The sequence below is a fragment of the Leiobunum rupestre genome, chromosome 1 (assembly GCF_980474605.1).
Source record: "Leiobunum rupestre chromosome 1, qqLeiRupe1.1.hap1, whole genome shotgun sequence".
NCBI classification, from domain to species: Eukaryota; Metazoa; Arthropoda; class Arachnida; order Opiliones; family Sclerosomatidae; genus Leiobunum; species Leiobunum rupestre.
In genome coordinates this window covers 66,279,771-66,292,049 of record NC_143384.1, presented here as the reverse complement: position 1 = coordinate 66,292,049, position 12,279 = coordinate 66,279,771, and the positions used below count along the sequence as shown (strand labels likewise).

At 35.4% G+C, this 12,279-nt stretch overlaps 1 long non-coding RNA gene across 1 annotated transcript; it reads right to left on the bottom strand.

Annotated features, from left to right (window-relative positions):
• Nucleotides 1–93: 93 nt before the first annotated feature.
• On the bottom strand, nt 94–1,293 carry LOC149966170 (uncharacterized). The gene is made up of 3 exons (XR_016480253.1): nt 1,237–1,293; nt 1,012–1,166; nt 94–284 (listed from the first exon to the last, which is right to left on the bottom strand). It is a non-coding gene; the product is annotated as an uncharacterized LOC149966170 (long non-coding RNA).
• Nucleotides 1,294–12,279: the final 10,986 nt, after the last annotated feature.

Here is a 12,279-nt window from a genome sequence, read left to right as displayed (position 1 = left end):
ATTCGTCCACCACAGCCTACCAAATGAAAGATATATTTAATTTGATCAATCATCAAAATGTAAGAATTATAATTTTATATAATAGAATATTAACTTTCAAGTTCTCGGTCGCAAAGGTTTCCCTGCCAGCCTAAGGCGCAGTTGCAAACAAATTCTCCGTCTGGTCTGTCGAAGCACGTGGCTCCGTTCTGGCAGGGATTACTGGAACAGGCCCTCAAGGGCTGGTCGCAGAGTGGTCCATTAAATCCGTGGTAGCACACGCAAGTAAAAGATGACTGATGTGGCTGCACGGATATGTGTCAATTGATAAATCTTATTTGTGACCAGTTTATTTCGTATTATTTTTATATTTGGGATAATTATATCTTCATATAAGCTTTCATTATATCAATTATGTTTTAGATCTTTTTAAACCCCTTAGATTCTTTAAAATTTGTAAGATAAACAAAATATTTGGAATCGACTAAATTTTTATCTAAAAACGCATAAAAACTTAATAATAGAGCAGATATATTCCAATTAGTACACCATAGGTCAGAGATACATGATATTACATGCCAGGTTTTCACTAAACTTAACACAGTTGCGAAGGTCAAATCTAATCAAATCTCCGTAGGTGTCAAAATATTGATCGAAGTAAAAATTCTGAAAATCCCGAATTGTAGACTTGAACCCTGAAACGACGCTATAATGAATTATTAAAGTTTGTGTTTTCGTTTCAGGTTATTATTTGAAACAAATCATCAGGCTAAATTGAATACAGTCTACTAAGATTTAATTTTCGAGGAACAAGTCGGTTTTCGATTGCAGTTAAATTAGTATTTAAATTACTTCTTTCCTTATTACATATATCTAGACTACTATAAAGAATTTCTTGAAAATTCTTTATTTTAATTTTTCCGCTAGTCAAAAGAAATTTTGTTTTCAGCCCTTGAACAGCAACGATTAAAACTATTATTGATTATATTAACGGAATACAAACATTATGAAATAATGTTAAACTGATCTTACTCGGCAAGATCCATGAATGCATGGGCTGCTATCACAAGCTGTTCCAGTTTCTCCACCACTACCCCCACTTGAGGAAGCAACGCATCCGTTTGGTCCGACGCCGTTTCCAGTATACCCGTGAGGACAACGACATTCTCGATATCCAGCATAGACCGCTAACACGTTAGGTAAATAAATAATTTAAGAAATTTTAAGCATGACGTCAACTTATACAATAAAAAATACCATTGTTTTCAACGCATGTAGCGATACGATCGCAACCTCCATTTCCTTGGCTGCACACGCCTGGCAAACACGTGCGCCCATCACCAACGAATCCTATTAAAAAAAAATAAAACTTTTCAACACGTCCTTTCCTACTTACTGTCACGATTAAATCCACTATCAAAATTAAATCGTTTCTATGGCTTAAACGATAGTGGCAAAAAAAGCGTTACGAATTTTGGTGCGTAACACTACAAGAATATCGTTTGACTTCTAATTCCCAACGCTATCATCAAGGGCGAATTATAATATTTTCTACAGCAAAAATGGGGCAATGGTACCAAACTATTTGTAAAGACTCATCCGAAGAAGATACAAAAAAACATTTACAGATAGGGCTGTCCGAGTACTCGACATTTTTACGTCGGGTACCAGAACTCGTAACTCGATTATGAAAAATGCAATACTCATCGATTATAGAAAATAGAAAATTCACATACTCGGATACTCTGCTGAATTCGTCTGGTAATTATTTTTAACCCCCCCCCCCCCTTCCATGACCTTGAGAGAAAGTACAGTAGGCATTCGACAATCGTTCCATATTGCGGCGGCGCAAGTTTCCTAGATCGACTAGTCTTAAGTTTTAGTTTTGGTTTTGAGCGTCTCCTTAACACGTTGCTTTTCGTCTCCTTGAGTTTGGATGGTGGTTTAGCGGTTTCGGCGCCGTTAGGTTACTTAAGTATTTATTTAGTAGTTGAAGTGTGTTAAATACAGTTAATCAGTCAACTTATCGATGAAAAATTAAGTTTTTAATCGTTAATTCGTTAATTATCATACATCAAGTTTAATACGGTTATGAATAATCAAATATACCGTTATGAATAATCAAATATACCGTTATGAATAATTAAAGATAATTACCCAAAAAAAGTCGATCAAGTACCCAAACGATTTTCTTAACTACTCGACTACTCTAATAAGGAATGTTTTGGCATAATCGAGTACTCGATTACCTGACTCGAGCCAAAAAGTACCCGACTCGACGAACTAAAATTCAAATACTCGGTACACGATTCGATTGCCTAAATTAACTACTCGCACAGCTCATTTTATTGCTCACTAATGATAACGGTACAACTGCAATTTTAAATTCTCATGTAGAAATGTTAACATTCATTGAACATTCGTAGTAGTGAGTGCTTATATTATTGTTACGAAACTAAGATAACAATAATAATAATCAGCTAGGCTAAAATCCAAGGCCCCACCTTAGGCCAGGGTCATCGAGAGACTTTTGATGCCGTTAAACAGGTGGCCGGGTTATAATGCCAAGAAGGGTAGTGGCAAGCCCTTTATGCTACTCGAGGCTTAGCTTATATCAGCTCCCTACACTAGCTATTACCGTTAACCACAAAAGGCTCGGGGGAAACCCTTTAACCAGTAAGGAGATAACTTGCAATCTCCACGCAGAAAGAAATGATCACAGTTTTCACCCTAAGTTACAAGCTGGGATTGAACCCGCTCCTCTTGCTGTGAGGCGAAAGTGCTAACCACTCCGATACCCTGCGAAAGCTCGGTTTTTATTAGGCCTTTTGACGGCTCTTTAAATTCCCACGTTCAGTGTTTACTCACCTACAAAATCGATATTTTGCGCGCTATTAAAGATCGGTATTCTTTTTCCACTGTTTATTCGCGTTTATTGAGATTTACCTGGAGGACAAGGTCCACACTTGAAAGATCCGAAAGTGTTTTCGCAGGCCACACGTGGAACCAGGGAGCAGTCGGCGTTGTTATTTAGGCATTCGTTGACATCGTGGCAGCTCTGACCATTCCCTTCATATCCGGCTGGACAATGTCCGCATTGAAATCCGCCGTCGTAGTTGTAGCAAGGAACCCTCGGGTTGAGCGAGCAGTGCCAAGGGCCATCTAGCGAGCATTCGTTTATGTCAACGTCACAAGCTCCGGTTCGGTTATTTACTTTCCACCCTTTATCACAAATGCATTTGAAGCGCTCCTATTAAGACAATTCAGAAATGAATGGAAGAATGAGCAAAATGTTAAAAACCTAGACAAGAGAGGGTTTAGTGTCATGACTCAATCTCGGTTGAGTCTTGAAGCTTAAGCATTATTAAATTATCATAAAAGTTATAATAATTCTGACTTTCTTTAAGATTTTAATAAAAAAGTGAGAAAAACGTGTTTGCTACATATTTCAATATGACTAACATCGTCTATGGCTAACGAAAATCAGAATGAAATCATCCTTAGGTTTAGGAAGGATATGAAAAGATAAGTTCCCCCCTCCAAGTTAAATATCTTAAATTGACACTGCTCCCATGTTACTGTTTCTACGCCCCTGAAATGTAATTAGGTAAGGTTAATGGTAAGGGAAGGGGTCAAACATTATTTGGTTAAACCTAAATGATTTACATTATATTTTTTACAAGGTAGATAACCTTATAGGTGATAAAAATGAAACATATAGATTCGATATATTGAAATTAAAGTCCACTTATTGTGCAATAAAAATTAGCTTAGTAACATGTAGATTCGAAAGCTTCCGAGTGACTTGAATTTCCCGTGGAAAGGTTAAATTAGTTAGAGACTGCGAAAGTACGTTTCAAACAAACAACATTAGCTGTATAGAGTTGGATACTTACCACGTTAAAGATGAATTGTATAATAATAGTTATGAAATCGAATAAACCTTTAGAAATATGGATAGCAATTGACTCTACGGCCAATTTACTCACGATATTATGAAATTTCCTCTGTCCTCTAACGCAAGTACCGTGAAGACACAAATCTCCGTCTTTTCCCGGATTGTTGCAGTCATCGTGTTCGTTGGTGCAATGGACACCATGCCAATTTGGGGCGCAAACGCATCTGAATTTAAAGGAGTCCATTAATTTATTTAATGGCGTTGAAATGTGGCAAATTATTAATTTATAATCATAGGCAGGTTTTAAAAGCCTTACTTTGAAGTAAATCGGCTACGTTAAAAATTAATCATTATTCTCGGTTATGCGTGTATTGCACTTACTCGTAGCTTCCTAGCCGGTTAAGGCAAGTGGCTGAATTTTGGCATCCCAATTCCGTTCCGGCGAAAAGCGCACATTCATTAACATCCTCTTCACATCTACTTCCCTTTAAATGACGGTAACTATTAAACCAACTTGATATTTCAATTGAACGACTTATTGGCTGACAGAGCCTGAAGGCCGTAGTTAAGACACAGAGGGGCGGCTCCAGACAAATATTTGGGGGGGGGGCATCTTCTTGAGTTTCTTCATGATATAAAAGTGCAGACACATGTGGATTTGTATACCCATGCACCGTAATGCTAGTTACAGTACAAGAAAGGTCGTGTATGGGAAAAAGGGATACCGAGCTTTGATTAAGGTCAAGATAATCCACCCATGGCACTGTATATATAAGTGCCTCACACCTTAAGAATGACCTTTAGCCCCACGGGTCAACTTCCTTTGAAGTTGATCGCGCTACATTATCCCTCTTTCTCCATACGCCACTTTTTTCGCGATTTAATTTACATTTCTGAATAATAAAATGTGCTTAGTTTTAGTTAAACTGAAAAATTCAAATTATTTTAAAAACATTTATTAATATTAAAGTACAAATTCCAAGCGGCGTTGTTTTTTATTCGAAAAGCGGTTTATTATTGAATGTACGTTTAATGAAATGTTTCGGTAATTATGCATTCGTGATCTGAGCCACGACTTCACCCGCTGAAGAGTTAAAAAGGTCCTTTCAGCTCTGGCGTTACTTATTGCTAAAGTCGCAAGAATCTGCAACAATATCCGAATTGTTGGCTACATATCTTAATCACAAGAGCTGATTATATCCAATGCGGTGTGGGTCTTTTTTCGAGAATTTGGAAATTTTGGGACTTTTCACTTTCCTTTTTCCAATATATCTTCCAAAGGCTAAATTCGACTTGGAAGTAACTCATCAAAGAACCGTGCTCTATACCGAAAAGATAATTAAACTTCTTTAGCAGACATTCTAAACGGTCTTTTATTTCAGCTTCTACAAATTGGAGGAGAAATGATGGCCACCGTAATTGAAGGTATAATCCTTCTAGATAATCGGTTGATAAACGAGTACTTAAATCCAGATTAATTTCATCCAGTAATGGGATGTACAGTGAAATGCTGTAGTAATGTTCGGCTTCAGAGTTCTCACGGTCAATTTGTTTTTTCACTATTGTAGGTAATTTTACTTCAAAGCCCAAAGTTTGCTTCAGTTTGCAAGCTTCTAAGTAAATTTGTGAAAATACGGATTCAGAATTTTCCCTTTTTTCACGCCAAACCGATTTGGTATTATCAACGGCTTGAACTGCTCGGATAAAATCTAAAGATGGAGTTTGAAGTACTCTGCTCAATGGAAAAGTGTGCTAAAGGAGGTCGATTAGACAAAATAAAGAAATAACAAATTCGATAGAACACACGGATGATATGAGGGTAGACCAAAGAGCGTTAACAGTTTCACCAAGAATACTCCGGAATTGAATTACGCCATCATGATTTTCAATCCAGCGAGTTTGACACAGTCCGACCATTTGGCGACCTAAGACCGATTTCTTTTTACCGAAGCGTTAATGAATGCAATAACTTATTTCATGACTCCTATAGCATTTCTGGTGGTAGTTAGTTCTGAAGACGTCATTAATGAATTATTAAAGGTTTTGTTAAAATAATAATACTGATATTTTGATTTTGGGAGAGCTTTATAATATTTTTCTAGCCGACTGAACAAACTAGGCTTAACACCGGTTTTTCAAACGTTACGAATACCTTTTTTTATTAAAACGATAATTTTAACAAACCGAACGAGATCAAATTCAAATCTCCAATAATTCGCATGCTTTTATTTACGCGCTCAAACAGCAAAAAAATATATAATTTCGCACGATAAATCAAGTTCGTTTTAAAACAATGCGCATACCGTTACGTAAGTACCAAAACTTCATATAATACAATATAATACATGTTGCGAATGCAAAATACATGTAATTAATTTTCGGACACTTGATATTTTTTCATGCAAATTTTCAAATATCGTTAAAATGCAAATATTGCTTATCATCATTCTTTAAATATGAACCTGTATAATGACTATGGTTTAAAACTTGAGTAACAATTGTAACTTATTTTCGAACACCAATTATTTATTTCGTGCAAATTTTAAAATTTCTTTAAATGATAATATTGTATAAAAAGTTTATTTAAGGATATGATCTTGTATAAATAGCTCTTTTACACCTTTCATGTACAACTTTTCGAAATATATTGTAAAATTACCATTTAAAGCTACAAACCTATGTTAAAACAAACAAAAAACTATATCACACCTTCCGTGTACAACGTTAATAAAACATTCCATTCCATAACGCAATTTTCTATTTATAAGACCGATTTCTTTTCGCCGAAGCGTTAAAGAATGCATTAACTTATTTCATGACTCCAATAGCATTTCTGGTGGTAGTTTCGAAGACGTCATTAATGAATTATTAAGGGTGCGAATAAAGTATGGGCATCGCATTGCACCACGAGCGATGTTCAATATCTCTGTTACAGCTCACCAATTTTCAGATGTCATCACGGAATATCCGTCTGTGGCAATTATTTATATCCAGTTAAAGGTTTTGTAAAATATTCAACACAATTTTTCCTAGTACTCAAACTGACAATTTAGTTTATTTTTCATTTTCAGTGGTCCCTTGAATCGCAGCAGCAGAACGGAACGCGTCAACGAAAGTGATGAAATCTTTTCGTATGTTAGACAAAGCTTCTCCATGTGAGATATGTCTGTGGTTCCATCGAATATCACGCTATATATAACCGATTGTTTCTTTTTCCTAAATATGGAACTTAATTTCATCACCACAGCAATTGATTAATTAATTTTGGACATTTTCCCCAATATACGTTGCGCGAGAAGACGTCTCTAAGAACTTCGTCTTCGGACGCAGTGTGTCAGCCCGGTGTACCTAGCAACAGGGGCCATACCGCAGGAGGCCGATCATCATAGTACCCTATGACAGCGTCCCCAAGCCCGGACAGGGGACAAATCCAGCATGGGTAGTATTACTCTACTACTGATGGTCGCACCTTAGACGCAAGCCTCTCAACCCAGCAGAAGGTGCAACAACGGGTGGACCAATCCCCACTTCGCTTACAGCAGTGAGAGTAAGAGTGGATGCTATAGCAATTTCAGCCGACACCCTACCTACGTAGGTAAAGAGGAGAGGGCTCCTAAAGGGGAACGACGGGCACACAGCGGTCCATATAACCTGGCACAGTTGGCACCGGAGATCCCGGTGTGCCCCAAAAGGCCGGGAAACAGGACCACCGTGCCCTCATGCGGAGACCCGCCACCCCACAGCAGGCTACCCAATCTACCGAGGCGGCCAGTTTTCACGGACCCTCTCCGTTAGCCTGAGCCGAAACTCAGTTTCCAGCCCAAACCTGACCGAAGTCGGAGGAGAAGATAGGACCATTTGATCAGAGCTTATATCTCCCAGTGCGCCACCTTCTTTATGGGTTACAAAAGCCGGACCCCGACTCCCCGGTTAAGCCCCCAGTTATCGCACACACTAACCCATTTAGGGCCCGTCTCCAGACGCAATTCGATTCCGCAAATTGCCATTATTCGATGTACCGGAGTCCTCCATGGGTCATCTCGGCGACCTCGCAGTGGTATATTAAGCCGACCTAAAAATGATTTATTCCAAAATTGGTCGCAATCTGTCCCAGTTTTCTTGTACCGGTATTAAACTTTGTACGTTCACTTAGTTACATACGTCTTTCATTGGCTCTTTTAAAGTGACTAGAATTTGTTTTCCCGCTTCGACTGCCTGTATATGATATAAATGTTTACCATGTATAGCGAGATCACCATCTTTTCTAAGCAGTTTGGCAAAAGATTGTAAAGGTTTGGTTAAATGTTTTTGTAGCGTTGTGTACATGTGTCGCGGCACACAAAACGCAGTACAAACCTTCGTTTTTGTCAAAAAGTGCTAACCAGTGGTATTGTTTCAGATGACTGTTGTTGACCTAACGCTTTACTAGTGGTCCTTGCTTGGAATGTTCGAAATATGGGAACACGTTGTTCTCATTTCGCGTCCAAGGTCTCTCTAATATGGTGCACTTGGTAATGTGATCTACTTTCTTGTTCACATAGAGCCCTATGTCACTTGGCCTGGAAAACGGTGGTTCTTTCAGTTCGTACGGTTCAGCCACAGAAAGGTTTTCTGATTTGGAAATAATGATTCATATCATCACGCGCGGTAACGCTGTTTTCTCCGGTGAGCGCATCGGAAGAAGGCCCGGATTTATTTATGTTAATTCTGGTGTCCTCATAATCCTCCGTCATTTTCAGAGATTTAGAAGGTATTTCAAGAAACGAATAATGCTCCCCTAGATTAAAACATTTATTTTTTTCTTCGATACCGTGTTTTGATTTATGCTAATAAAATTATTATTATTTACCAACTAGCTTTGTCAAGTCGTGCAATCCGCTTACAAAAATATTCTATAAAATGACTTTGAAAGAAAAACCGTTCATTATTTTATAGTTTTTTAGAGCATTTGGTCATTTTTCTATAGCTAATAAAATTATTATTATTTACCAACTAGCTTTGTCAAGTCGTGCAATCCGCTTACAAAAATATTCTATAAAATGACTTTGAAAGAAAAACCGTTCATTATTTTATAGTTTTTTAGAGCATTTGGTCATTTTTCTATAGCTAATAAAATTATTATTATTTACCAACTAGCTTTGTCAAGTCGTGCAATCCGCTTACAAAAATATTCTATAAAATGACTTTGAAAGAAAAACCGTTCATTATTTTATAGTTTTTTAGAGCATTTGGTCATTTTTCTATAGCTTTTATCTAAAGGAAAATCTATGGTACTTTTATGGAAAAATTTTAAATTAATTTTAGAATAATGAAAGATCTATAAATAGTCTAAATAATGTCTATAAATATTAATAAAAAATCTTAAATAGAATATTTATACAAAATCTTAAATTGAATATTTATAAGAATCTTAAATAGAATATTTATAAAAATCTTAAATATAATATTTATAAAAATCTTAAATAGGATATTTATAAAAAATCTTAAAAAGAATATTTATAAAAAATCTTAAATAGAATATTTATAAAACTCTTAAATAGAATATTTATAAAAAATCTTAAATTGAATATTTATAAGAATCTTAAATAGAATATTTATAAAAATCTTAAATATAATATTTATAAAAATCTTAAATAGGATATTTAAAAAAATCTTAAAAAGAATATTTATAAAAAATCTTAAATAGAATATTTATAAAACTCTTAAATAGAATATTTATAAAAAATCTTAAATAGAATATTTATAAAAATCTTAAATAGAATATTTATAAAAATCTTAAATAGAATATTAATAAAAAATCTTAAATAGAATATTTATAAAAATCTTAATTAGAATATTTATAAAAAATCTTAAATAGAATATTTATAAAAATCTTAAATAGAATATTTATAAAAATCTTAAATAGAATACTTATAGAAAATCTTAAATAGAATATTTATAAAAAATCTTAAATATAATATTTATAAAAAATCTTAAATAGAATAGTTATAAATATTAACTGGAATGTTTATATACATATATTATATAGTTGTTTATAAATATGGTAAAGAATGCTTATAAATATTCTATGCAATGTTTATCAATATTATATAGAATGATTATATATATTCTATAAAAGTCTATAAATCTTTATTATAATAGTCTATAAAATGTCTATAAATCTTTATTATAATAGTCTATAAAATGTCTATAAATCTTTATTATAATAGTCTATAAAATGTTTATAAATCTTTATTATAATAATCTATAAAATGTCTTTAAAACTTAATTACGAGGATTTAGTTGAATCTACGAGTTTAATAGTCAAGTAATAGTTTTACCAATCATTAGTGGAAAATTTATGAAAATAAAACACAAAGAAATCCACTACAGCAAACTTCTAAAACATTTTATAAAAAATTGATTTCGATAATTTAATATAATGTTAAAGTAAAAGTTTACCACATATTTTTGGAATATTTTTGAATTATACATAGAAAAACGATCGAGTAAACTTGTGTCTTGTTAAACATTAAAAAAACCTTTTAAGAAGTCTACAGAATACTCTTGATTAACATAAGACATTCTATAAAACTCTATAACGCATTTTAGACTTTTTTAAAGGTTTTTGTAAGGGAGCACTCGCATTTTATTTTCTAAATTTCCCACAAGCCGAATCATTAATTTTGTCCCTTATACATACAAAGTTTAGTTTCGACGAAAATTTAGACGCCATCGCTGAACGGTTGCACCACAATCGTAATTCCGTAGATATTAAAATAATTTTATTACTTACCGTAATCGAATACGTCCACACAAGCAAGCTGAAGCAGCGATAAAAAGTAATTACAACAAGGATTTTGTGTAATGTGTAGTTATAAGTTGTAACTTACTAACTGTAACTAACAATAAACATTTACCGAAGAATAATAAAATAGCGCAAAATTTATCGCACATTTTTCATTGGAATGGCTTGCGCCCTTGGCTTCTGTAGAAGACAGAACGGAAGTGGCTGGTAACTGCCGCGGCCTTGAAATTTATCTCCGAATTAGCTCCTCGATTTTCCAGCAATGACTCTGCCTGCAGCTGCAAGAACTTTAGCATATGGATGACGGTCGAAGATCCGCCGTTAAAGCTCTGGTAGTCTGTGGCAGATTACTATTTTATCTCCACAGGACCGCATGTATACGTTACGTAGCTCACTTAGCTCTTCCGTAGCTCCAGTATCTCTTGCGTGTAAAAGACCGGGCCGACATGTTAGCTGTATTGATTTCTTACACGGTATATTAAAATTAAACTCTTGTGAAATATAAACTGTTTTGGGGTGGGGGGCATGGGAGCCGCCCCTGAAGCCACGGAAGTAAATACAACTACATTTTCCGACCATTGTTTATGAGCTACTATAGCTCTTACAGTCTATCTTACTCACGAGAACCATAAGTTAAAAATATAACTTATATATCACATTTTTTGCAGTCAAAACTATTCGGAACTGACTCTGTATCTGGCTTCGTCGTCGTTGTTTAGGTTTTGCGTTACCTCGACATCACCTCTATAGTTGGAATTGTTCTTTACGTTATGACGTCACTGCCAATAGTTATAATTCAAATTGTTCCTAAAGATACTATCAAAAGTAGCAATAGACCCAAAAGCGTGTCAGCTGTACCTTCGCGCCTATTAAAATTTCTAGTGAGGCCTAGTCACACTATAGACTACATAACCTACTAGTTGGAATAGTAGTAGCAACTTTATATTTAGTCTATGGTCTGGCGCGATTTTTCTCTCTTCGATTTACTGGCCCGTAGACATACGTTTTAAAATTCCTCACTCGGCGGCGCTGTAGTACCTCGATTTTGATGACGCATTTTCCGACCCCCCCCCCCCCCTTCGTTTCCCTTTCTTACTTTGCGACCAACTCTCATAAACTACTATACCGTTCTGACACACTTTTGGGTCTTATGCTACTTTTGATACTATGAATAAAGTTGTAAACTTCCAATTGAACGTCATTGGATTAGCTACTTTTTGTATTACCCACGCTATTAAGGCCGCTTAAATCAGTCTCGCTCAGGGTGGCCTTAACCGATAGGCCGATCACTTTGGGTTGGCCAAACACTGAGCCGATATTACACAAAGAGTGCGCGTGGTATTCTTACGCCAAAATTAAATAACGGAGGTGTGACCGTGTGAACACCGATTACGCAGAGTAATCAGCCCCTTAGATAAAGCTTCAAGACTGTTTTCTTCTGGGGATATTTACCTGCCAGTTTTTAGGGCACAAACAGGTGAAGCCTTTGAAATGATCTAAGCAGCTCCCTCCGTTTTGACATGGGTTACTCTCGCACTCGTCTCGCCTGAGATCCTGTCGAATTACAAAAAAAATAGTTTACGCTTATTTTACCCTTTAGAAAAAATTTTTACTT